Source organism: Dasypus novemcinctus, chromosome 30, assembly GCF_030445035.2.
Source record: "Dasypus novemcinctus isolate mDasNov1 chromosome 30, mDasNov1.1.hap2, whole genome shotgun sequence".
In the NCBI taxonomy this organism is placed as follows: Eukaryota; Metazoa; Chordata; class Mammalia; order Cingulata; family Dasypodidae; genus Dasypus; species Dasypus novemcinctus.
This window is the reverse complement of record NC_080702.1, coordinates 31,107,945-31,135,669: the sequence shown is the minus strand read 5'-3', so window position 1 is coordinate 31,135,669 and position 27,725 is coordinate 31,107,945. Positions and strand designations below refer to the sequence as shown.

The window sequence follows — 27,725 nt, the reverse complement described above, 5'->3', positions numbered from 1 at the left end:
AGGACTGGAGGGTGCACGGCAGAAGAACTACCGCAGAGACGAGGTAAACACACAGGTCCACTTTCTTGAGGGAGAGGCAACAGTTTTATAGGGGCTGGGGAAGGCTGATTGGTCGAAGCCATGCCCTGTTCTGATTGGTTGCTGGCAAAAGGTCAGTGGGCGGTACTGGATGGGGGAGGGTTGGTGGTTAGGGATTGGCTGTCGCTGTTGCTGGGGGAAGTGGCAGGGTTTAGGGATTAGTGGCTGCTGTTGCTGGGGTGGAGGGCAGACTTGAGTTTCCCGCCCACGCCTGGCTGTTGCTGCTGTCGGGGGGAGGGAAAAGGGCAGACTGGATTTTTCTGCCCATGCCTGGCTGTTGCTGCTGTCGGGGGAGGGGAAAAGGGCAGACTGGAATTTTCCGCCCTGCGCCTGCGCAGGGAGAAAGAAGAAGAGTGCCGCCCCACAGGCATCGTGCGGCACCATCCAGGAGGAGGGGCGGCCACTGAAGCATGGCTGCCGAGAAGGGGAGACCCGAGCACACTCTGCGCCCATGCCGAGCTTCCTTCAGGGGTGGCGGTGGGCCCGACCAACCACCCTATTATGGGGGCAGCGGAATTAGGCCTACCGTGGCCACTCCCCTCGCCAGGCCAGCAAACCACACTTCAGCCCGAGGGGTGACCGCATTTCCCCCTTCTTTTCAAATAAGGGCCAGGATGGCAGCAGTAGCAAGTAGCCGAGGCCCAAGAGGCAGCAAGCAATGAGGGAAGTGGGGCTGAAGAGGGAGGTGAGTATGCCGGGGATATAAATGTACAATTTGGGGGGCGGTATCTTGCCGTTGCAAGCAAGGGTGGCCAATGTCCAATTTTCATTGATCTCGGTGGCTATAAGGTCCATCTGCTTGTTAAAAGTCCAGGATGACAGCACATTGCAGGTAGTTGATCTCTCCTTGGCAGCGAAGACATTGTAGGAGAGGATTACTTTTTCCTGCCAGATGCTTACTGTCCAATTAAAAGGCTGATGGCTGGGGTTGGTGAGTGCAATGGGGAGTGTGAGGAAAAGAAGGGTGACGGTTTTGGACAAGAGGAGGCTTGGTGAAGTCATTATGGGAGGAAGATAAGGAGTAAAGCATAAAAGAGGATAATAAACAGAAAGGCGATGGAGAGTAGAATTCGTTGGCCGAGGTTCCAATCTTCTGGGGCGGTAGCAGCTAGACAGATGGCAGAAAATATTATCAAGAAAGCCAAGGTTATGAGGAAGAAATAAAGTATTAAAGGCTGTGGGGGAAGTGAGAAGATCATTTAGAGGATAGGGTTGAGAATGGTATGTTTTAAGACAGAAGCTTTGTGGTTTGTAGGAGACTGCTTTATAAATGAAGGAGAATGAGGGCAGTAAATATAGTAATGATAGATAGGAAGATGACAGTGAGGAGGAGTCTTTGTTTAAGGTTCCAATCGTCCGGCGCAACAGTGGCTAGGCCGATAGCGAGGGGTGTTGCTAAATAGACAATGGCTGCAAAGACAAAATCATCTTCTGTTTCCTTAAGAATAACTTTTCTTTAAATACTTAGTAGCATGCAATATTAGAAACCGTTTCCTAAAAGCAAGTTGGCAGGGGACCTTGGTTGCTGTTAATCTTTCCTGTTATAAAATTACCTTTTATTATTATTATCATCAATTCAGTTTTATATATATATATTTAAGAATGAACTTTTGGAATTAGCCATTTAATACCTTAATGTAAACTATTGAAGATAAATTTTATCTTTACAGAACACATTCCCTTACGTAAAGTTATTACAATACCTTTTACACTTCCACATGCAAATTAAGTTTCAAGAGTTTATGAAAAATTAGCCATCCTACTTTAGGACAAATACGTCTTTTTGCAAAACTTATTACATTTCCGTTAGCATTTTTACAAACTTTTAACCTTTTTAATATTCATATAAGTTTTACATTCTTTATATTATCCTGTGAAGAAAAATAAGTTATTCATTTTAATCTAGGCAAGAACAAATTTTTATGAAGACGTACAGTTAATTTTGTTAATTAAGACTTAAAATTTTTTTTAATTGTAGATATCTTATTAACATTTAAACTTATGTATTAATATAATAAACTTAAGTATTAATATAAGCGCTTATTTAATTTTTGGCCATTTGAATAGAGCTCTTTTAAAGATTTCTAGTAATTTATATTACCATCCGGAGGTATCACAATATACGTTGACATTGAACGAACAGACAGACAAACACAGAACAATTACAACACATTAACAGAAATATATAATTTATTTACAGTTGACTCATAATTCTTACTTTCTGGTATAGCTGCTTTTAAATCCTTTTTTATATAGCCTATCATAGATTATACCCTTCAAGATTTCTTCTGGACTTCATGTTGCCTGTAATAAGCCAGGAGGGAATCTTTTACCTTCCTGCTCCACAGCAGAAGTGACCCTATCTATAAGGCGAGTATAGGTGTCCAGGTCCCAAAGCTGACACGTGGTAAGCCACGGATTAAAGGGGAGAAGAAGGTTCCAATATACTTGAAGCTGTTTCAAAGAGATCTTACACCGGTGAGTGTCTAGGAGACCGGCGAGGGCCCAAACTTGTGGGGCTTGCTTAGCAGATAGGATGTTACCCATTGCTAATGGCCTTTTGGAGCCCATAAGAAAAGGGGCCCTTACCTTGAGAGCGCGGCGATGGGAGCTGAGGTGCACGGTGAGACAAGGGGTCGGAGCCGGTGGGGCTCCGACGGTGGTCGCGGGCCAAGAGAAGGCCCCGACGAGGGGAGGGTGGGACGACGAGCAGTGGAGCAAGGCAAAGGGGAGCAAGCGCGGAGGGGAGGAGGCAGAGGTGAAGGCAGGGGTGGAGGTGCTCAGGCACGTGCTCCTGAGAGTTTTATTGGCGCCTCTTAATCATAGCGGGTCGGTATAAGCCCCTGACAGGGAAGGAGAAAGCCATCCAGCGATTCTCCCAGACCGCCGTGGATCATATGAGGTCACCAAGGTTCAGGAGCAGCAATGCAGAGCGAAAAGATAGGGGTGAGAAGAGAGGAGAGCGTAGGGCTGTGGTAGGGTTACTTCAGGCGTGCAAGCACGTGCTCCCGAGAAATCCAAGGCTCCTCTTAATCATAGCCGATCAGTATAAGCCCCCGACATGGAAGGAGAAAGCCATCCAGCGATTCTCCCAGAACGCCGTGGATCGTATGAGGTAGCCAAGGCTCAGGTAGCAACAATGTTGCATGAGAGAAGCCCCACGGTGAGAAGAGAGGGGGGGGCCGCCAGGTTATGGAGTGAGGCTGTGGTGGGGTTGCTTTGCCCCACGTTGGGCGCCAGCTGTGACGGTTTGCTCGGTCAGTAGAGGTGGGGTCTGGCTGCGGACGAGGGGTCGGTCCAGCTCTGGACGAGGGGTCGGTCCCACTTGGGACGAGGGGTCAGTCCGGCAGCAGACGAGGGGTCGGTCTCACAGGGGTTGCGCGGTTCGGCTGACGGGGTCGCCCAGAGAAGCAGGCGACGAACTGGGGACAAGGGAGGCCAGGCCCTTGTCGGGGGCTGTCAGGACTGGAGGGCGCACGGCAGAAGAACTACCGCGGAGACGAGGTAAACACACAGGTCCACTTTCTTGAGGGAGAGGCAACAGTTTTATAGGGGCTGGGGAAGGCTGATTGGCCGAAGCCACGCCCTGTTCTGATTGGTTGCCGGTGAAAGGTCAGTGGGCGGTACTGGATGGGGGAGGGGTGGTGGTTAGGGATTGGCTGTCGCTGTTGCTGGGGGAAGGGGCAGGGTTTAGGGATTGGTGGCTGCTGTTGCTGGGGGAAGTGGCAGGGTTTAGGGATTAGTGGCTGCTGTTGCTGGGGTGGAGGGCAGACTTGAGTTTCCCGCCCACGCCTGGCTGTTGCTGCTGTCGGGGGGAGGGAAAAGGGCAGACTGGAATTTTCCGCCCTGCGCCTGCGCAGGGAGAAAGAAGAAGAGTGCCGCCCCACAGGCATCATGCAGCACCATCCAGGAGGAGGGGCGGCCGCTGAAGCATGGCTGCCGAGAAGGGGAGACCCGAGGGCACTCTGCGCCCAATGCCGAGCTTCCTTCAGGGGTGGCGGTGGGCCCGACCAACCACCCTATTATGGGGGCAGCGGAATTAGGCCTACCGCGGCCACTCCCCTCACCAGGCCAGCAAACCACACTTCAGCCCGAGGGGTGACCGCATCATCTTAATTATATTTAGTCTTCCAATCAATCAATATGAAATATGCTTTCATTTGTTTAGGTCCTATTTAACTTGCTGTAGCAATCCTGTGTAATTTATGCCTACAAGTTCTTTACATCTTACTTAAGTTTATTCCTAGATATTTAATTCTTTTAATTGCTATTGGAAATAGAATTTTTAAAATTTAGTCTTCAGATTTCTCATTACTCTTGCACAGAAAAACTGATTTTTGCCTCTTGATCATATATCCTGCCACTTCAGTGAACTGTTTAATTATCTCTAGTGGCTATGCTGCAGATTTTTTTTTTTTTTTTTTTTTTTACTTTCAACAGGTAGAATCATTGCATCTCCAATGAATGAAAGTTTGTCTTTTCCAAAACTGGATGCTACTTTTTTGTTTTTCTTATCTAAGTGCTCAATGAAGTACTTCTAATACAATGGTAACCATGAGTTGGACAGTGGGCATTTTTGTCTTGTTTCAGATCATAGAGAGGAAGCCTACAGCCTTTCATCATAGAGTATGATGATAGCTATGGGGTTTTCTTATAGGCTCTTTATCATGGTGAGGAAGTTTCCATCTAATACTATCTTTTGAGGTTGTTTTATCAAGAAGGAGGCTGTGTGTTGTTAAATGTCTTTTCTGCATCTGTTGAGATGGTCTTGTGATCATAGACTGAGTCAGGTAATTCTCTCTCTTCTCAAAATTTGAAAGATTTTAGGCAAGATAAGTATTACTTCTTTCTGGAATGATTGATATAGTTTGCCCATCCTTCCATCTGGTCCTGTGATTTTCTTGATAGACAGAATTTTATCACTCTTTCAATCACATTGCTGGAGATTGGACTGCTCAGTTCTTGAATTTCTTCTTTCATCAATGTAGTTTGATGGGCCTTTCAAGAAATCTGTACCCTTCATCTAAATTGTCCATATTAATGGCATAATTTTTTTCAATATATTCTCTTATAACACGCTGTTTCTTTGGGATCAGTGGTGATATACACTCTCTCATTTCTGATTTTATTTATTTGCATCAACTCTCTTTTTTTCTTTGCTAGCCTACCTAAGGGATTTTCAATTTTATAATTTCTTTCAAAGAATCATTTTTCATTTTCTTTATTCTTTCTAATTTTTCTTAATCTCAATTTCATTTAATTCTGCTTTATTCATTATTTCTTTCCATCTGCATGTTTTGGGATTTGATAGCTGTTCTTTTTCTACTTCCTCAAGGTGTGTAGTTAAGGTTTAGTTTTTAGCTCTTTATTTATTTTTTAATATGCTTATTTAAGGCAATGAGCTGCCTTCTTAGAATTCATTTAGCTGAATCCAATACATTTTATGTTTTTTCTCATTTTCATTTGTTTGTGGTAGTTACTATTTATCTGCTGAGTTCCTCCAAGACAAACTGATTGTGCAAGCGTGTGTTTAACTTCCATAAAATTTTTCTAATTATGTTCTTGACCCTTTTTGATTTCCAGCCTCATTTCACAGTGGTCAGAAAAAGTTCTTTGTATAATTTCAATATATCTAAATTTGTTGAGACTTGCTGTATGTGCTTGCATTTGTCTTCCCAAGTTTGGGGAAATTGAAATTGTTCTGCATGAATTTTCAATGACAGATACAAACCATTATAAATGTCAAAATCCACAACATTTTATGGTGCAAATTGAAAACCATATTGCAAACTATAGACTGTGGTTTGTAGCAATGCTTCTATATGGAATCGCCAATTGGCATAACTGCTCCATACTAATGAAAGATGCTATTGATATTGGAAAATATGAATGGGGGTGGTAGAAGGGCACACGGATACCCTCTATGTTTCTGCTCTAATATTTCTATAATCTAAAACTTCTTAAAAATAAAGTAAAAAATAACTCCAAGCTCACACACTGAAAACTCTATTTATACCTGATTCAGAAGATTTCAAGGTTTTTATCTTCCTTTCAGATTCTAGAGCTATCACTTTTCTAAAAAAAAAAAATGTCTTGCTCCATATTCAGAAGCTTTTTCCACAGTCAATTGTCAATGCTTGGAGTCTCAATCACTGATACCACTCTCTTCCACATAAGCCTCCTTTACTATATCTAGAACCAAGCAACAGGTTCTTCTTGGGAAAGTAGAATAAGTGAAATTTCAGCCACAAAGCCAGGATTTAAGAAGAGAAAAATTTTATTACATGGTAGGTCTTCTTCTGTCCACTTTGTATTGGAAATGGAGACATTGTTCCTCAATATTACCAGGGAAGGGTCACCTGGATATGATTGCATTTGCCTTTTGATAGCTCTTTCTTCCAGTTTTGAACTCTTGGACAACAAACATAAATGCAAGCTTTGTCATAATGTCCACCCTACATATTCTCAAATATTGCAAGGAACTTACCAGCCTCTAAGACTAGAAAAAGGGCACACTGGAACACAGTGATATGTGTCCTTCACTCCTACCTGGAATGTATAAGGAATAAGTCCTTGTTGTCTGTTTAGGTTGTCTGTTTCTAGGGCTTTGTCAGCTCTACTATCCAAAGCCTTAGGGATCATTAACTACCTCTAGTCAGAGGAGGCAAGCTTGAGTGTGGTAGACCCTAAATTTGTGTGGTATTCCCGACACTTAAAATCCCTGCCTTGTAAGGGTATGGGCCTGCATGATGGTCACATCTTCAAATTCCCTTCCAAGTCAGTTGCCTTAAGTCTTTTACTTTTTACATCGTGGTAATAGAAATCTATCGTTGCCTGTGTCATCAATGTTTGATGTGGTAGAGTGTAGGGGATGCTTTCCTGATATGTTTCTCTGCCTTATGTTAAGAAAAGACAAGAGTTTCTTAGGTAAGGCCATTTTCCCCCAAAAGTACAAATATTTGAGGAAACCAATCTGGAGGTGGAGGAATGAGTCAATATAACTTGCTAACCTATGGGTTTAGGATGCTTTATAAGGACTGAAGGTTGTCACATTTTAGGAATTCAAAATGCAAATGCACATTTATTTTAACATTGTCCTTAAGCTACTGATTTCCAAGATTTGAATTTAGCGTGACTGCTGCTTATCCAGGCAGTGACACATTGATTTGTGGGTGGCTGTGATCCATTGTATGGCATGAAGGCTTATGTCTGCCATATCGGGTGTATTGTGTGGCTACTCTGGGACCTACATGTTTTAGGCTGCCCATCTTTATGGACTCCGGAGTGCATGATTCCAGGATGCTCTTGCCTAAATCTTGACAAGCATGAGTCCTTCATGACACAGCATTGTTCTCATGCAATGAACACCAATTCACTGACTAGACCTGCTACACTGACAAAGGTTAGACTAAATTGCCTGGAGAGAAGGTTGTCCCTGGAGCATTATTATCCCTGGACTTGATGATATCATAGCACCTATGGGTGAAGAGGATAATCCAAACATGTTTTCAACCATTGGTTTCCACCTGGGTGCAGGACCTCAGATGCAGAGCCCAAGGGCAAAATATGTTCCAGTTCCCCCTATTGTCTTTGAGGATATGGAAAAGATGAATAAAAAGATGTCATTCCAGGAATTAGATTTCCCTTTCCAGGTCATAATAATATCCAGCACAAACATCCATATGTATATTTATATATATTTTTATATATATATATACTTTAGGCTACAGGTTCCATTTCAGCTCTGTCTGCTAAATACTGTGCACAGGCTTAAAGCTTTGGCTCTGATTCAGGGAGACATTTCTGTGATGTACCCATTTATTTTTATTTTCCTGCTCCTTCATCTTCCCCTCTCAGCATGGCAATTGACTGATCCTGCCTGCTTCATCAGAATGAAACCCAGTGTATTTAAGGAAGGAGATCTGATTATAGGTGGTTTTTTCCCCCTTTATACATTTATAACATACGATGGGAGCACCAAACCCACCAAGGAAGTCTATATGAAGCGGTAAGTGCTTTTGCACTCATTTTCTGCTTGATTATTACAATGAAAACTGCCTAGGCAATTTGCAGGTGGCTTGATCAACATACTCCATGTTACCTGTCCTCTCCATCCCACTTGCTATTCACATCCCAGAATGTAATTTATTTTTTCTGTTTCTACTGGAAATTTTTCTGTGGGAATGAATATTATATTTTTCTTCCTTTTAGTTCCCTTGACATTCCCATTTCCAGTGCTGGAATCCAAGTGAGACAACCCTCTCCAAAAAACTACACCCTCCTTGCCTTTCCCTTTGCTTCTGTGCCACAAGCAGTGGATCAAGTGATATTCTTTAGAAATGCAATCCATTGGTGTTAGAGCTTTGCTAAGTGGTTACAGGAAAATATATCTGTTCCCCAAACAATGGTTTGCAAATTTTTCTTTCCCCATGAGTGTAGGTGCTAATAATCTTACCAAGATGCCCCAGATACCTGTGTCCCCCATGCATGGACAGACTTCTTAAAACAGGCATCTGACTAATGTTTGAAATATCTCTGTATCATCACCTGTCAGGGTTCCTTCATGCGTCCTCCAGCTGCCTGCCAGGCTAGGGATAAGAGATGAATGATTTGTGAGATATTTTCCACTCCAGCTTCATTCTCATTCATGTGGGCATTTAAACTACTTTGCTTTGTAGATTTCTGTGACTGCAAGATCTATATCTGATGGTCTAATTAATGAATCGATGAAGTGAAACTTCAAGGGAACACGTTTCAATAAATTGATTAAAAAATTTCCGGGGATTCCAGCAAATAGTTTCTGCTCACGTGAGAATAAGGAGTTTCACACAATAAAATAATGGGTTAATGCTTTTTTGAAAGTGTCAGATACATATGATTTGCAAGAAGCTGAGCAAAATTTTGACAGGGGATGGAAAGATTAGGAATTTGAGACCTCTTTCTCCTTTGAAAAAGTTTACAACTAAGTTTTCTTTCTTTTCATTTCTGGATATTTGTCTGCCTATCTTTCATTCTTTAATACTCCTCCAATGCTTCCCTGCTTATTTCCTCTCCATAATTTTCAAAACATATTTGTCCCGTTGTTGTCAATGTCTTTGATGTACACTCCTAATTCTGAAGGAGGCTGGTGATTGCTGTTTTTCAGTGCAGTTCAACTTGTTTCATTCAGGAACATTTTGACATGAATTTCCTGGTGTAGAAGGCCAGATTTTCTCATGTGTCCCAGCTTGTTTTAAGAACACTTTAAGGCCGAGGGACAGAGTGGTGTTGTGTCTGACAGAGTAGGAGACACTAACTGCTTCCCTTCTTACACTCTGCTGGGCACTCAAACCACCTCAGGAAAATATACACCTTGACAGATTTGTTTATTTTTTTTAATTTTTGTCTGAAAATAAATCCCCATGTGACATTAGAATGCACTTGCAAATATATAAGGTTTTTTTCACCTGGGAGACATAGTCACTAGTCTCAGCAGGCACAGTGCCCACTGCTCACAAGCTTGGAGGGTGTGATGATTTGCCTTTCAGGATTTTGACCATTTTTTCTATTCATGTACAGGCTTTTTCACCTTTTAAGAATATTTTTGTTATTGGAATTAACAAGAATTTGCTCAATAAAAATCATTTTATTTTGTTCTTGCTTGTTTTAAATATTTTTCTATAACTTATGTTGAAGTAAAAAAGAGCATGAAATTTCACTTAAAGTAAAATTTAGGTGTAATTTCTTTTATTCTGTGTGCCTTTTTGGTCAGGTCTCCCTAGTCTACGGTTTGAAAAATAGATGTGCTAATTTTACTATTTAATTTTTCCTCTGAGACTTGGAAAGATTTTGCCTCAAGTATGAATTAGATAACATCAATTCTGTATTCCAAAATTATTTACTTTCACCACTAGTCAAACAGGTCATTATTCTTGTACTGTTTTTCAAGACCAGCTAGATAATGCATGGAAGAGTCACTTAAACACAGATTGTTTCTCCATTTTATATTCTGTCCTGGTGCTATATCCATATCTTCCATTCTATTTAAAATATTTTGCCTAATAAAAAATTGCAACTATTGGTTTTTCTGTCACATTCTCTCCTTAGCATTCTCAATTATTTTCACTAATTTCCTGAACTTACCATGCTTCCAGAAAACCTCTTAAGCCATATTAACATTACCTTATAAATATCTAAATGAATTTTTAAAATAATTTATACTAATATACAAATCATCCAAATTTTACATTTTAAGCACTGTTAAGTGTACAAGCAGTGGTATTAATGATATTCACATTTATTGTGCTGCCCATCACCAATATCCATTACCCAAAGATTTTAATCATCTCTAATAGAAAACCCTCACCCACTAAAAAATAATTCCCTTTCTCCTTCTCATCCTCTGGGCCCTGTAACTTGTAATGTTTAATTGTTTTAACTTTTTTTTAAACAAACAATATTATTGGTGCATATTCATGGAGCATACAATTCATCAAAAATGCACCATCAGTGATATTTGGTATAATCACATATTTGTGCATTCATCACTTCAATCATTACTGGATCATTTTCATTAATTCCATCATAATACTACTAAACTTTCATAGCATGTTTGTTTGCAGACCATTGACATAGTTGTGACATTTTTTTAGGAGGTGCCAGGGATTGAACATGAGACCTCATACATGGGAAGCAGGTGCTCAACCATAGAACTAAATCCATTTCCCTGTTTTTTGATGCTTTTACATTCCTCAATAGATCTTTATGATACTGTTCATTGGTAACAGTGGAATTGATTTATGGGTGAATTTACTGTGAATTTATTGTTAATAAATTTCTTAATAATAATCAATCATGATTATGTTAATTGTTACTTATATTAAAATGTATAAATGAAATTGCCCAATATTATACCATTAATAATATTAAAGAATTTATTATTAATCTATTGCTATCATATCTATTTCCCATAAAGCTTTAATAAATTATTGATATTATATTTAAATGCCATTAACAGTTGTATATATTCGGTTGACTACTTCCTTATCAATTACAAACACTTTTCACATTTCCTCTTGGGTTTCCCATTGACCTATCTTACTTCCATGAAAAGATTGTGGTTTGCTCCTTTCTTTCCATTCCTTTTTTGCCTCTTATTTAATCACTAGCAATTCCAGTAAGGTACAAAGCAATCCTGAAATTAACAGGTCTTATCCTTACCTTGATTTTAAAGGAAATTCTTTTTGTTCAGGGATTCATCAAGCAAATTACATCCCATGGTACATGAGGCATATGACATTCTGCATCAGCAAACTTGGCTAATGGTTTTGGCTCATTCAGATCTGGAATGGGGAGAGTATCTGCCTGTGCAGATCAGCCCCTGAGTGGGGGTGATCCTTCATTACCTCACCCTCAGCCACCTCCAATTTTTACTCACTATCTATCCATATAAGCAGAGTCTAATTTCTCATTTTGAGTGTTTTTTTTGTGTGCGTGTTTATTCATATTAAAATACTCTTTTCCTAACAAATATATTCAGTTACATGCTCAATTTTCTTTAATGCTTTATCAACTTCTATGAGTGCAAACATTTTAATCATTGCAGAAAAGTGAAGACTGATAGAAAATTATTATCTAATTTGCTAATAGTCTTTTTTTAAAAGATTGTTTCATATTTTCTGCATGGTGTTTTTTTCCCTATCTATTAGAAGAGTTTCCTTCAGTGTAATTCAATTTTTTCCATAGGAGATTTTATTATCCTACTTCCTTGTAAAACGTGATTACAGGACACATTTAAAGAAATAAATGAAAACTTGAAAACCAAAGTATGCAATTAGTTACAAAGATACCAATGATTACTAAAGATAAGAGCCATAATTAACCATAGGTAAGTATATTTATAGATGGGTGAGGAAAAAATGCATCCTTAGGAATCGAATGTTGCATTCATAATAATAAAATGTTCAAATCTGCACAAAGGAAAAGCAATTATTGTAAATACATAAAGATATAGTAGCCTCAAATAAATAAACTATAAAGAGAAACAAGATATAAAATCAGGCATCATAGTGAGAAATTTCAACATTTCTCTCCCAAATGATAAAATATATCTATTAAATATAAATTATATTTTTAAAAAGTTTACCAAGTTTGTTTTTTTGAGCACATTTGGAAACCTGTGTCTAATGGTGAAATGTACAGTATGGAATAGCTATTACTGTGTTAATCAAGTCTGTAAAAAAGGACTTTTGAAATGAAAGCAGATTTTCATTCTTCTTGGAAATTCTTTTGCTGGGTAATAAAAATGTAAAAAATTTCATTTGTGCCCAGAAATGACTTATTGATTAAGGAAGTGAAACTGCACAAATCAACAATAAAGATGAAAAGAATAAGAGTCATAGGAAGTGAATAGAACTGAAGATCTTGGATTAATATTAATGTTAATAGGACTGTAATAATTTTTGTCTTTATTTCTTTAATATTACATTCAAAAAACATGAGGCCCCCATATACCCCCCATCCCCCTCACCCCACTCCTCCTCCCATGGCAGCAATCTCCTCCATCATCATGAGACATTCACGGCATTTGGTGAATATGTCTCTGAGCACCGCTGCACATCATGGTCAATGGTCCACATCATAGCCCACACTCTCCCACAGTCCACCCAGTGGGCCATGGGAGGACATACAATGTGCAGTAACTGTCCCTACAGCATCACCCAGGACAACTCCAAGTCCCAAAAGTGTCTCCACATCTCATCTCTTCCTTCCATTCCCCACCCCCAGCAGCCACCATGGTCACTTTCTCCACACCAATGCCACATTTTCTTCGATTACTATTCACAATGGTTCATGAATGGAATATCAGTAAGTCCATTCTAATCCATATTCTATTCCTCCAAACTGTGGACCTTGGAATCTTTGTATCCACTCCACATCTATGTCAAGAAAGGGCTTAGATTCCACACGGATGCTGGATGCAATCTTCCTGCTTTCAGTTGAAGGCCCTCTTGGCTCAATGGTGTGGTGGTTGACTTTCTTCAATTCCATGTTAGCTGAGTGGGATAAGTCCAATAAACCAGAGTGTAGGAGCTGAAGTCCGTTGAGGTTCAGGGCCTGGCTATCATATAGTCAGTCTAGAGATTGAAGTCCCCTGTGTATATATTGAACACCAGCACCAACTACATTTCTGGTAAAAGTAACAGGAGAGGCTTGTGGAAAAGATCACATCTAATTCCATCTCCATCACACAGAAACATAAACTCCAAAGTACGGCCAACTGACATGGCACTGAACTCCATTGCCATGTCCATAGAACCTGTGGTTCTCTGTAGCCCTCAGAAGAACCAATCCCTAGGGTTGTATCTACTTTATCTGTCTCTGTAATATTTTAATTAAGAAATGGTTAAGAGACCTTTTAGACATCATAACACTTTTCCCTTTAGAATACTACATTGTTTCCAGTCCTATTAGGTATAGGTAGGCATAACTTCACACTTCATTATTTTTCTTCTCTCAAATATTCCTGCTTTGCATGATTCTTCCTATACTGTGCTCTGATATTCTTCTCAGTTTGTTGATGTTGGAAGATGGCAGATCCAAAATTTGATGGGGTAGAGCCTTCAGGGAATTGATTGTCATTCTTTTTGTGGACACTTCTCACCATGTAGATGTTATGCCCCTCTGTCTCTCACATCCAATTCTGCCTAAGCACTGGAACTGAACTTTTGAAGAGATATAACCTTCAGTTGGAATTACTCTAACTTCAACTTCATGACAATAATACTGTCATTATATAAACCATTTAATAATGTATTAATATGAAAAAAATCATTTTTATTTCCTGATATAAAGAATAAATTAAAAATTCTATATTAATTTCATCACTCATTACACTCTCCCTTGTAAACAGTATCATCTTCCTCCAAGGAAGCAGAATTCAATCATAGCAATCAAATACCTTTTAGCTCTTTTTGAAAGATAAATTTCTAAGGCTTCAGAAGAACTCATTGAGAATGAGACTACTTGTGCTTTCAACCTGAATTTGGTCATTTCATTGAATTTGAAGATAATCATGATTTCAGTCTTCTGCCTTCCACACAGGTTTGAGACCAAGAACTACCAGTATGTTCTGGCCTTGATTTTTGCAATTGAAGAGATTAACAGTAAACCCCATCTTTAACCCAACATTACTTTGGGATTTGATCTGTACAATTCACTACACAGTGAACAGACAACATTGGAGAATCCCATTATTTGGCAATCAGGACTGGACAAGGACCTCCCTAATTACACCTGCAGGAAAGAGACCAAGTCTATAGCAGCCCTTACGGGAACAACGTGTGCAGTTTCTGCCCAGATTGGGACACTGCTGGAACTCTACAAAATTCCACAGGTGAACCTCATTAGAGGGAAGATGAATTAATGTTTCCTTTGCTATTTTCATTGACCTTAAAAGAAAAGGTCAAAAGAGGGAATTGTGTTTACACATTTCTCAAAGGGTACAGCTAGTATACAGAGACATGATGGGATGTTCACATATCCTTTTCCAGAACATAAGTGAAGTCAGGTGAGTAAGAGACAAAGGAGTTTCCTAGACCCTTGAGACTGATCAATTAATTTCCATTATTCTCTCAGGGATTGGGAGATGATTAGAATATAAAAAAAGCAAGTCTTCCTTTCTTCCTCTTTAAAACATTGCTTAGTTTTCATCTGGGCTGAGTTTGTACTTCTGACTAATTCTCTTTCTCATACTGGCTATTTAATCCTTCCCCTTTAGCTTGCTTATGGCCTTTACGACCCACAACTGAGTGATGATGGACAGTTTTCATCTCTCTATCAGATTACCCCCAAGGACACATCTCTGGCACTTGGCATGGTCTCACTGATGCTTCATTTTAGTTGGAACTGTGTGGGACTGGTCATCTCAGAAGATAAGAGAGGTGTGAAGTTCCTATGGGACTTGAGAGAAGAGATGGACAAAAAGGGAGTCTGTGCAGGCTTTCTGGAAATGATTCCTGTCACTGAGAGGTCATATTACTCAAAAGACTGGCAATATCATTTACGGATCAGAAAATCAACAGTAAATGTGACTCTCATTTATGGTGACTCTGACTCACTAATGGGATTGAGCTTTTGGAGATGGAATTTCTTAGTAATAGGGAAAGTTTGGATCACAACCTCACAATGGGATTTTACCACCAGCGAGAGAGACTTTTTACTTGATTCATTCCATGGGGCCTTCATTTTTTCACAGAATATTGGTGAACTGCCTGATTTTAAAACTTTCATGCAGACAGTTAAACCTTCAAAATACCCAGAAGACTTTTACCTCACGAAATTGTGGTATGTCTCTTTTGATTGCTTGGTTTCTGAATCTGATTGTAACACTCCGGAGAATTGTCCTCCCAATGCCTCCTTGGAGTTGCTGCCTTGGTGGCTGTTTGACAAGGACATGAAAGTAGGAAGTTACAATGTGTATAATGCGGTGTATGCTGTAGCTCAGAGCCTTCACGAAATGCTTCTTCAATGATTAGAAATTCAGTCAGTGGAAAATGGAGATGGACTGGGTGTTTACCCCTGGCAGGTAATACCTCTTCCATTGAACAATATGTGTATTTCAGAACATGCCATACTTATGACTTTCTTGGTGTGGAACATATGCTCAAGTCAAGAAGTTTAGGGTTGTCTCTCCAAAAGAGCAAGAGATTGTTTACTTGTTCACTGTCTAAGAGGTAAACCTAGACCTAGGTAGAAATGGTCATGAACAGGAAGGTGCTGATAGAAGATATGGAAGGAGTTATTAATCAATGCCAATGTTTCATGTTACTAAGGCCCTCAACATTCTGCCCTGCTAATATTTTTAATATAAAATACCTAGACCTCTTCCATTAAACATTTGCATGACAACAGGAACAAACTTGTTTTTTAATTAGTTTTAGGCACTCTGTAAGATACTGCACATCAAACATATCATTTAATTCTGCAACCTCCTCAGGTATTGCTGACCTTACTTGGGGAGAATTCAGTTAGTAATTGAGGGTGCTGAGATTTGATTCTTCTCTTAAGGTTTGTTCATATCACACACTCACAGATTGTTTTGCTTTCATTGTATTTGGAATTTTCTCCTGAAAATATTTTGTAAATGTTATAACATTTTAGTCCACCTTACGGTTTCTTTTTTTTTTTTTTTTTTTTTTTTTTACTTAATTGAATGTTACTGATAAAGTTGCCTTAGGAAGCAGGGATGATAGGGGATCAGAGATGTTACCACCTTGGTGATCTGTCCTTATTCAGTGGGCACAATTGCTCACAGGTGTGTCTCTTTTAGCTACATCCATTTCTGAAGAACATCCAATTTAACAATTCTGCTGGTGATCCAGTGAATTTGGATAAGGAAAGGAAATTCGAAGCTAGGTATGATATTCTCAACTTTTGGAATTTTCCAGAAGGTTTTGGACATAAAGTTAAAGTAGGACATTTTAACTCAGATGTGCCACGTGATCAACAATTGTCTCTTTCTGAGGAGATGATAGAATGGGCCACAGGATTTTCAGAGGTAGGTAGGCCACAATTACAATACTTAATATTACACAAAAGTAACAAAATCTTGCAATGGATATTTTATTAGTGCAGGTTCTCTAAAGAAAGATAATCAACATGAGATATTTGTAAATAGTAAATGAGTTAATATAGTTCTCTTATGGGACCAAGGGATGTACATGTCCAGATTCTGCAGGCAGTCTGCAAACAGGCATTCCAGTGAAGGTCCCATGAAAGTCCTTGATGGAGTTTACAGGAGATATTGGCTATTCAAAGAACAGGGAATTTCTCTCCAAATGCTGAAATCACTTTTTATTTTAAGGCACTGAATTGATTGGATAAAACCTTATCCATTGCTGACAGCAATCTCCCTGGTTGATTGTACATGTAATCAGTCATCTATGCAGTCAATTCACTGATGACTAAAGTCCATAAGTGTCCTTTATTACAATTAGCCCAATGTTTACTTGATCAAACACTGGCTGTGTTAACACATTGACCTAACCTTCACAGCAGTTGTCTTCCTCCTTCCTGCTAAGTAAGTGTTCACATTATTAGTTTAACCACTTACCTTTACACAAGAAAATTTTTCTCACATACTGTCCACAGGATGGGAAAAGAAAACATTTATTTAAAGATACATTTCTAAATTATTTTATTTCATATCATAAAATAAACCTGACATCTTATCAGTAAATTTGATTTAGGCACTTAAAATTTAAAATTGTTGATACCCAATACCCCAAACCATCTAATGGTTGGAGAAGTAAATACACAGCTGTTAAGAACATGTATCTGGTTTTCTTCCCAGACTCCCCACTCTGTATGTAGTAAGAAGTGTTTGCCTGGATTCAGGAAGACCTTTCAAGAAGGAAAAGCAGCATGTTGCTTTCTTTGCACGCCCTGCTCAGAGAATGAGATTTCCAATGACACTGGTAAGTTTTGCCCTCAAAAAGGTCCCCACCTCTCCTTTATATCCCCTGATCACACAAGGTATTGGAAAGAATTTGGAGGAAAACTACAGAAACAAATTTCTTCTTTCCTTTGTTTAGTAATTTCATTTTTATAATAAAAATATTTCCCTTTGATATAACACCCTTTCTATGCCCTTAAGTAATTTACTTGAGTCATTGTTGAGACACACTGAAGGCCAAATAGTTTCTGGGAAGACATTTGTTGACTGTACCAAATTAATAGACCTTTCATGCCTCTCTTGGAATTTAACACATGTGATTACAAGTACCTGCTTTCCATCTTGATTGAAAGAATGTTTAGATTATAATTAAGTAATGTGTTTTAACCTTACTCCATTTCTGTGTCTAAAACTGTTCATGACACAGAGCAGATGTTCAGAAAGTTTGGAAATGATTTAGGGAATGTTTAGTTCTATTGCGTCCAACATTAGGATGAAGTAACAAAGTCTTAATGAGGAATTTCAGTTCCTGCTCTCCTCTAGTTCACAGGTAAATGGGGAGATAAACATGGACTATTTTTGCCCATGCTTAAAATATGCTATAAATATTTGAACAGGGTCCTAGGGACCAGTACATTCCTTGGGAGGAGGGTGTGATGCAATTCCTCATAGCGGCAGTCACATTAGTATTATGTAAGAAGAGTGGAGGATGTGATAAAATCTTGGCCAAATTATTATATAAAAAAAAATAAAATTAAATTAAATAATTACCGCACATAATTTAAAGAATTTCAGAGTACCAAAACACAGTTTCTATGTGACAGGATCTCACAGAATATTCGGTATGTGGTTTGAGACATGATGTAGAAAAGTGCTAAATATTCTTTACATAATATAATTAACACATTTAAATTATAAATATTCATATATTAAATTCTAGAATCACTTCTATGGTTGGAAATTTCTAAGTTTCTTTTGATAATTAATATGTAGTTGAGTTTCCTGAAATGCTTACTATTATTTCAGTTATTTGAGACCTGTTGAACTGATGAAATAACACGGAATTTAGTCAATGTGGAAAAAAGGTTCATGTACACATTTTTATATGGTAAGTTTGAATAAATGTTCCATGTGCACATATAAAGGAATAGTCTAACCAAAAATTCATTTCCCAAACATATGGAGATTAAGAAATACACTATTGAGGAAGTGGGGCAACATGGTGTCTGATTGAGTGCACCTTTGTCATCTCTCTTGTAAAAACCTGGCTAAGTGGAAAGAGAATCCTCCCTGAGGGGGCAGTCTGGTCATTTACAATGCAGCAGGTGTCTGCACACCATATCCAAAATCAGGAAAACATGAACAAATCCAGTGAACAAGCTAAAAACCAGGAAGAGAATCAGAACATTGAACAACCATTTAAACTCTCAAAACATTATAACATGGATCAATTTAATGAAGAGAAGGAAGAGATTAAGGATGTTAAGAAAACACTTGGGGATCATAGAGAACAAATTTTAAGCATATGTAAAAAAGATAACAATATGATGGTGATGAACAGTACCATTCAAGAAATCAAAAATGCACAATCAGCAAACAACAGCAGTTTTGAAGAGGCAGAAGAAAGAATTAGTGATGAGGAAGACAGTACATCTGAAATCAAACAAATAGAAGAATTATTGGTAAAAAGAGAGAAAAAAATACAGCGGGGACATAGGGACCTAAATTACAATGCAAGATACTCAAACATGCATCCCAGAATGAGAAGAGAATGGAAAGGGGACAGAAGAGGTGTAGGAGGAAAAAATGGCTAAACGCATCACAAACCTATTGAGGGAGATGGATAAACATGTCCAGGAAGCACAACGTACCCCAAACAACTTTAATCCCCAAATGCCCACACCAAGACATATTCTTGTCAAATTATCCAATACTCAAGACAAAGAGAAAATACTGAAAACAGTGACAGAAAAAGAACCATCACATACAAGGGAGGCTCCATATGATTAAGTGCTGATTTTTCATCTGAAAACATGGAGGCAAGAAGGGAGTCATATGTCATCCACAAGGCAGTAAAAAGGAAAAATATCCAACCAAGAATACTCTATCCACCAAGCTAGCTTTCAAAAATGATGGACAGTCAAAATATTCACAGATAAGCAGAAACTAAGACAGTATGCCAACAAGAAGACTGTCTTTCAAGAGGTACCAAAAGGAATTCTCGATGAAAATAGAAAAAAAACACATGAGAGATAGAGTTGAAGGAGACTGTTAGAACAACTAAGAAGAGAAAAAGAGGAAGAAAAAAAAAAACCCAAATATATCACAAAGACAAATCCAAAGAAAATATGTGTAATAAAAATAATTCCCTGAAAGTTATAGCAATGAATGTCAAGGGATTAAACTCATCAGTTAAGAGACACAGATTGGAAAAATGTGTAAGGAAAGAAGACATAGCTATAAGCTGTCTACAAGAAACACATCTTAGACCCAGGGATTCAAGGACATTAAAAGTGAAAGGCTGGGAAACAATCTTACATGTAAACAATAACCAAGAATGGGGCATATTAACATCGGACAAAATAGATTTTAATGCAAAACTGTCATGAAAGACAAACAAGGACACTACATACTAGTGAAAGGGATAATCTTTCAAGAAGAAATAACAATCATAACATTTATGCCCATAATTAGAGCACCTTCATATATATGAGACAAACACTGGAAACACTAAGTGAAAGAATGGATGTCTCTACAATTATAGTCAGGGTTTTAATATACCACTATCACCTTTGGACAGAATAACTCAACAGAGAATCAGTAAAGAAACAAAGACCTTGAACAATATATTAAAGGACCTGGACCTAATAGACATATACAGAGCATTACACCCAAATACAGCAGGATTTATATTATTCTTAAGTGCACATGGATCATTCTCCAAGATACCCTACATGCTCAGTCACATTATTAAGATGTCTATACTACCCAAACTTATTGACAAACTCAATGACATCCCAAGAAAAATCAACACAGCATTTTTTTTAACACTTGATGTGGTATAATTTTATATTTTCATTCTTCTTTATTTTTTAATAAATTGTCTTTTTTAAGGATATATAAATAATAAAAAGTTACTTTTTTGTCTTTATTTTTTAATATTACATTAAAAAAATATGAGGTCCCCATATACCCCCCACCCTCCCTACCCCACTCCTCCCCCCATAACAACAAACTCCTCCATCATCGTGAGACATTCATTGCATTTGGTGAATACATCTCTGAGCACCACTGCACCTCATGGTCAATGGTCCACACCATAGCCCACACTCTCCCACTGCCCACCCAGGGGGCCATGGGAGGACATATAATGTCTGGTAACTGTTCCTGCAGCAACACCCAGGACAACTCCAACCCTGAAAATGCCCCCATATCATATCTCTTCCTCCCACTCCCTACCCCCCAGCCACCATGCCACTTTCTCCACACCAATGCCATATGTTGTTGATTACTAATCACAATATTTCATGAATAGATTATCAGTAAGTCCACTCTAAATCATACTCTATTTCTCCATCTTGTGGACCTTAGAATGGTTGTGTCCACTCGACATCTATATCAAGAGGGGGCTTAGATTTCCCATTTTGATGCTGGATGCAACTTTCCTGCTTTCAGTCATAGGCACTCTTGGCTCCCTGGTGTGGTGGTTGACCTTCTTCACGTCCTGGTTAGCTGAGTGGGGTAAGTCCAATAAACCAGAGTGTAGGAGTTGCAAGTCTATTGAGGCTCAGGGTGCGGCTATCACATGATCAGTCCAGAGATTCAGGTCCCCTGGGTGTACCTTAAATTCCAACACCAACTACAGTTCTGGTAAAAGTAACAGTAGAGGCTTGTGGACAAAGAACTGATGACTATTCTTATGGGCCCTGTGTGCCTGAAATTTGAACTAGTCCTAGAGATGCAAGGTGCCCAAGATTTACCTCCTGAGAGCCTCCAAATTGTTCACATGTGGCCACTATCTAAGCAAAACTCAGCATGTAAATTCATTACCTTCCCCCCACCATGGGACAAGACTACTGGGGATGAGCCTCTGTGGCACAGATGGATTACCACCAATCACTAACTGGTGATGCAACTAGAAAAATGCCTTGAATACAAGGGGGAATGGCAAAGACAAATGAGTATATATGGCTAAGAGTCTTTTAAAAAGTGTCAGGAATGATGATGGGAGACTGTGTTGCTGTGAGGGTAGTGGTGGGGTGGGGGTGGTGGGGTTGAATGGTACCTCATATTTTTTGAATGTAATGTTTTTAAAAAAGAATAAAAAAATTAAAAAAATAAAGGCAAAAGGTAGAGAACAATGAAAAAAATAAAGGGGGTCCTTAGCAGTCTTGCAGGCTGACCTTTAATTTAATGGGGTATGAAACTGGGAGTCAAGACACACTGCTCTTTGGAATAACAGAGAAGGTTCCAATTCTGGCCTCAGGACTCTTTCCTACACTATCCGGAGAGCAGTGAACTGAGTCAGGCTTGTTGAGGATTATTGGCAGGAATCCAGAAAAAGAGTGTGTGAAAAGAGACAAACCCATCACTGAAGGAAGCCGCTCTTACCCAGACCCTGTGATTCCCCAGAACTACCAAGAGCTGTGCACACGTGGAACCTTGAGGCTGCTCAGCTGGTGTTCTCCACTCTCCTCACCCTCCACCCTTTTCTTGGCATTCACCCCAGAGCAGAGAAGGCTCTTCTCGTCTTCTTGAGTTGAGGCGAACATCCCTTGTATCTTGAAAGCTCACTACTTATGACTTAAAGTAAAACTTTTGTCTTTAGAAAAATAAAAATAAAAAAATAAAAAATAAATAAATAAAATAAAAAAGTGTCAGGAGGTCATCAGATGTGTCATCCTAATACCCACATCATTAGGATTCCAGAGACAGCACAAGCAGATACAATCCCAGTTACAGGTGCTCCTGAGAACTACAGAGAACACAGGTTCTATGATCATGGAAATTGGCTCTGGAGTCCAGCGCCTTGTCAGTGAGCCCTACTTTGGTATTTGTGTTCCTGTGTATGAAGGAGTTGTACTCAGATATGAACTTTCTACACATGCCTCTTCTGTTCACTTTTACTGAACCTATAGTTGGCTTAGATTTGGTGTTTATCCAGAGGGCTTTAATCTCTGGACTGGTTATGTACATGCTGGGCTTTGAGCCTCAGCAGAGTAGCAGTGCCTATTCTCTGGTTTGTTGGACTTGCATATGTCAGCTAACAGGGAGGTGAAGATGGTCAACAACTATACCAGGGAACTGAGAGTGCCTCCAACTCCAAGCAAGAGAATTACATCCATCAACCATGTGGGATCTAATCCCCCTCTCAAGATAGCAGCAGAGTGGACATCACCAACCCAGGGTCCTCAGGTTGGAGCAATAAAATATGGATTAGAGTGAATTTACTAGTATTCTGCTATAGAATTATTGCATCTAGTAATGGAGGAAACTGTAGCATTGATCTGGGGAAAGTGGCCATGGTAGTTCCTGAGGACAGGGAAAGGGGAGAAGAGATGAGAGGTGGTGACATTTTCAGGACTTGGAGTAGTCCATAATGATATTAGAGGGGCATATGCTTGACATTATATATCCTGCCATAACCAACTGAATGGACTGGGGGAGAGTGTAAACTACAATGTAAACTATAATCCATGCAGTGCAGCAGTGCTCCAAAATGTCCTCACCAAATGAAATGAATATGCCATAATTATGAAAAATTATGCTGTTGTGGGAGTATTGGGGGAGGTGTTGTATATGTGGGAGCCTTTTATATTTTTTAATGTACCATTTTTTTGAGATATATATACCTTAAAAAGATATTTTAATATAAAAATTAAAAATTAAAGTAAAGAAATACACGAATAAACCATGTTTTAAAGTAAATACCACAATAAGATTTATAAAATGTATAAAACTGGAATTTTCACATTTCAAGTTTCAGGTAATGCAGCTAAAGATATCCTCTGAATATAATATATCATCCTAAATTTTATACATGTGTGTGTGTACTATTAGTATATATATTTTAATGTAAAAATCTGAAGTTATAACTATCACAAATTAAAATAAGAACAGTAGAGTAAATATAAAATAAAAGAATATAATAAGTATGAAAATAAAATGTAATGAAAGACAAATATGAAAGGATAAAAACTCAAAGCTAAGTCTAATGAAAGTCAAAACCGATAAATTAGTAGAATAATGAATTAAGAAATATTACATAATAAATGATTTAAAATTGGGAAATATGTACAGAATTTTTAAAATCAGAAATGGATAGTATAAATAAATTCATTCCAGTTTATATGAAAATTGAAATGAAATTGCCAAATTCCAAAAAAAATAAATATTACCATATACGTCCCATTAATAAAGGAAAATCTGAAAAGATTCATATCTTGTTAGGATATTAAACCATATTTTAAAATGAGATATCTTCTCTAAAAGTTTTTATAAGCCTATGACTTTCCTGAGAAGTCCAAACAAACTGTCAAGGAAAAAAGAATACTTATCTACTCAAACTTTTCCAGATACTAGGAAAATGTGAAAAAGACTTCACATTTAATTTTATGAGAAGAGTTTAACATTGGTACCAACTTCTGATAAAATTTTTGCAAGAAACCAAATTTACAGATCACTTTTTTTCTTGAGACTAAACTTCTATTTGCTAAAAAGAAAAGCTGCAATCCAAATCCATATATTACGTAAAGAAGTTATTGTAATGAAGTTTGTTTTATGCAAAATAATTCAGTAAATGAACCCCCAGAAGTGTAGAAACAATCATTTCAAAAAGTTCAGGAAAACATTTAATAAAAATCAGCACTCATTCATTATTTAAAATTAAACAACAAAAATAAGACCAAATTAGAAATAGTAGGGAACAACCAAAGTAGGATAAAATATGTAAAATCTAGCCAGTTAGAAATCATATCTGACATATATAGAATGCTTTTACAAATGCAGAAGATAGACACAAAATACAGTAATAAAAATGGCCTGACTTGTGCACAGGTTCTTCCCAGAAAAACATTTTGAAATGTGCAATGCACAGATGAGCTAGTGTTCAGATTAACTAGGCACCAAGAAATTCCAAATAAAAATCATGGTGAAAAAAACTAAAAACAGGAAAAGGACTTGGCCCAGTGGTTAGGGCATCTGTCTACCACATGGGAGGTCAATGGATCAAACCCCAGGCTTCCTTGACCTGTGTGGAGCTGGCCCATGTGCAGTGCTGATGTGCGCAAGGAGTACCATGCCATGCAGGGGTGTCTCCCGCGTAGGGGAACCCCATGCGCAAGGAGTGCACCCCGTAAGGAGAGCCGCCCAGCGCGAAAGAAAGTGCAGCCTGCCCAGGAATGGTGCTGCCCACACTTCCAGTGCCACGAAGGACAACAGAAACGGACAAAGAAACAAGACGCAGCAAATAGACTCAGAGAACAGACAACCGGGGGAGAGGGGGAATTAAATAAATAAATAAATCTTTTTTTTTTTAAAAAGAAATATTTAAAAAAAAAAGCTGAAAACATTTCCCATAATAGCAAAAATTAAACAACTTCCATGTCAAGGTTCTGACAGAAAAAGGTACACCTGGAATGAATATTGTTTGTTGGAGTTTAAACTGGTGTAACCATTTATAAAACAGGATGGTATTATTTACAAAGATGTTTATATAGCATATTACCCAGTAATGGAGCATCATATTGTACTAGATGTACAAAGATGCTCAGAACAGCATTATTGGTAATAACTAAAACCCTTAAGCATTTAAACTTCTATCACCAGTAAAATGTGTAAATGAAATATGATGTATTATTATATTGAAATCTATCCAGCAATATAAGTGAATAGTTTATACAATTTTAAAAAGATCACTATATTTTAGAAATATAAAATAACAAGTGGTGGAGAGGAGTCGTAGAAATTGGAACTCTAGTGACCTGTTCATGAGAATGTAATGTAGTTCAGTCCCTGTGGAATGCATTACAGCACATCCTCAAAAATTTAATGATACAGTCACCATATGACCTGGTAATGCATGTCTAGGTTTATATTAAAAGTGAAATGAGGTTCGCAGAATAGTAATTGTGTGCAATGTGTGTAGCAGCATTATTCATAACACCAACATGTGGAAATAATCCAAGTGTCCATCATAGCTAAATTGATAAAATATGGAACTTGCACATCAGAGAATATTATTCAGCCACAAGAAAAAAATGAATTTCTGAGATATGCTGTTACTTGAAAGAAACTTGTAAATATTACACACTTGAAATATGGAAGTTACAAAAACAAAGAGATTGTACTATATTACTTGCAATAGAATTCTAGAAATATCAAATCTCCAGAGTCAAAAGTTTAGTAGAGTTTACTAGGTAATGGGTGCAGAGTGAAGAGAAAATGAATGTTTAGCAGACTAGATGTGTTTGTAAAAAGAAACTGTATTTGCATACTGTGACATAGAAGAATCTCACAAAAATAGTATTGGGTCAAAGGACCCAAGCAGAAGGAATCTAGGTTACATGTCAACAAGTTAGCATTTTTGAAGATGTGGGATGTGTAATTATTTGAATTTAGGAAAGGGACTTCAGATGGGCTGCTTAACAGAAGAAAAATATACAGATTATAGCACACAGTTAAATGAAGTCAATGCACACAGAGAAACAATGGCTAAAACTACCCAATGTGTTTCTTTTGGGGTCTTGCAAATAAGTTAAAATTACTGAACCTGAGCTGATAACACATTGCTTTTCTCACCAGATATGGACGAATGTGTGAAGTGTGCAGATCATCAGTATGCAAACAGTGAGAGAAATCAGTGCCTTCAAAAAACTGTGACCTTCCTGGCTTAAGGAGACCCTTTGGGGATGGCTCTGGTCTGCACAGCTCTTTGCTTCTCTTTCCTCACCGCTGTTATTCTTGGGGTCTTTGTGAAGCACAGAGACACTCCCATAGTCAAGGCCAATAACAGGATCCTGAGCTACATCCTGCTCATCTCCCTCACCCTGTGCTTCCTCTGCGCCTTACTCTTCATCGGTCGCCCTAACACAGCCACCTGCATCCTCCAACAAATCACATTTGGAATTGTGTTTACCGTGGCTGTGTCCACTGTCTTGGCTAAAACAATCACTGTGGTTCTGGCATTCAAGGTCACTGCTCCAGGGAGAAGGATGAGGCAGTATTTGGTGTCAGGAGCACCTAACTTTGTGATTCCCATTTGCTCCCTGATCCAGATGGCACTCTGTGGCATCTGGCTGGGAACCTCTCCCCCATTCATTGATAAAGATGCACACTCTGAGCCTGGTTATATCATCATTGAGTGCAATAAGGGCTCACCCACTGCCTTCTACTGTGTCCTGGGATACCTGGGCTGCTTGGCTCTCAGGAGCTTCAGTGTAGCTTTCCTGGCCAGGAACCTTCCTGACACCTTTAATGAAACCAAGTTCTTGACCTTCAGCATGTTGGTGTTCTGCAGTGTTTGGGTCACTTTCCTCCCTGTCTACCACAGCACCAAGGGGAAGGTCATGGCAGCTGTGGAGATCTTCTCCATCTTGGCTTCCAGTGCTGGAATACTAGGCTGCATCTTTGCCCCAAAGTGCTATATTATTTTTATAAAGCCAGATAGGAACACTCACCAGGGTTTAAGGTATCAAACACATTCTAGGGGTAATAAGTCTTTTTAAGTTTTAACTCATGTTTCCTATAACAAATAGAGGGCCTGATAAAAATCTACCAAATGCTTGCTTTCAGGTATTAGATAGAAATATAATGTAATTTTCCTTCAGTTATCACATGAATTTCCTACAGTTTGTCAGTGTTCAGAAACACATCTCTCAGCCTTCTAAATTACTTTTAATCTAAACTACATAATTTGGTTCCTCAAGTACAGTGATGAGTATGGATATTCTGCCTTCATTGTGTGTGTAATTACCAAATTTACACATATTCTCCCATTTTATTTTGCACTTCTGTTTTTTCTAATATACCTGGTAAACACTATCAACATTTCCCTTTTCATCTCTTTATAGTAATCATAATTATTCAATACTATTTATGGAATATTCCTTACTTTCTCCCAGATTGCCATGACCATATTTTAATTATAATAAATTCCTATGTATAAATAACTCCTTTTTCTGGACTTCCTAATGTCTTTTTTTTTAATTATTTA

The 27,725-nt window shown here is 38.4% G+C and overlaps 1 pseudogene; it reads left to right on the top strand.

Annotated features, from left to right (window-relative positions):
- The first annotated feature begins 7,556 nt into the window (after positions 1-7,556).
- On the top strand, positions 7,557-27,237 carry LOC139437879 (vomeronasal type-2 receptor 116-like; annotated as a pseudogene).
- The last annotated feature ends 488 nt before the right edge of the window (positions 27,238-27,725 follow it).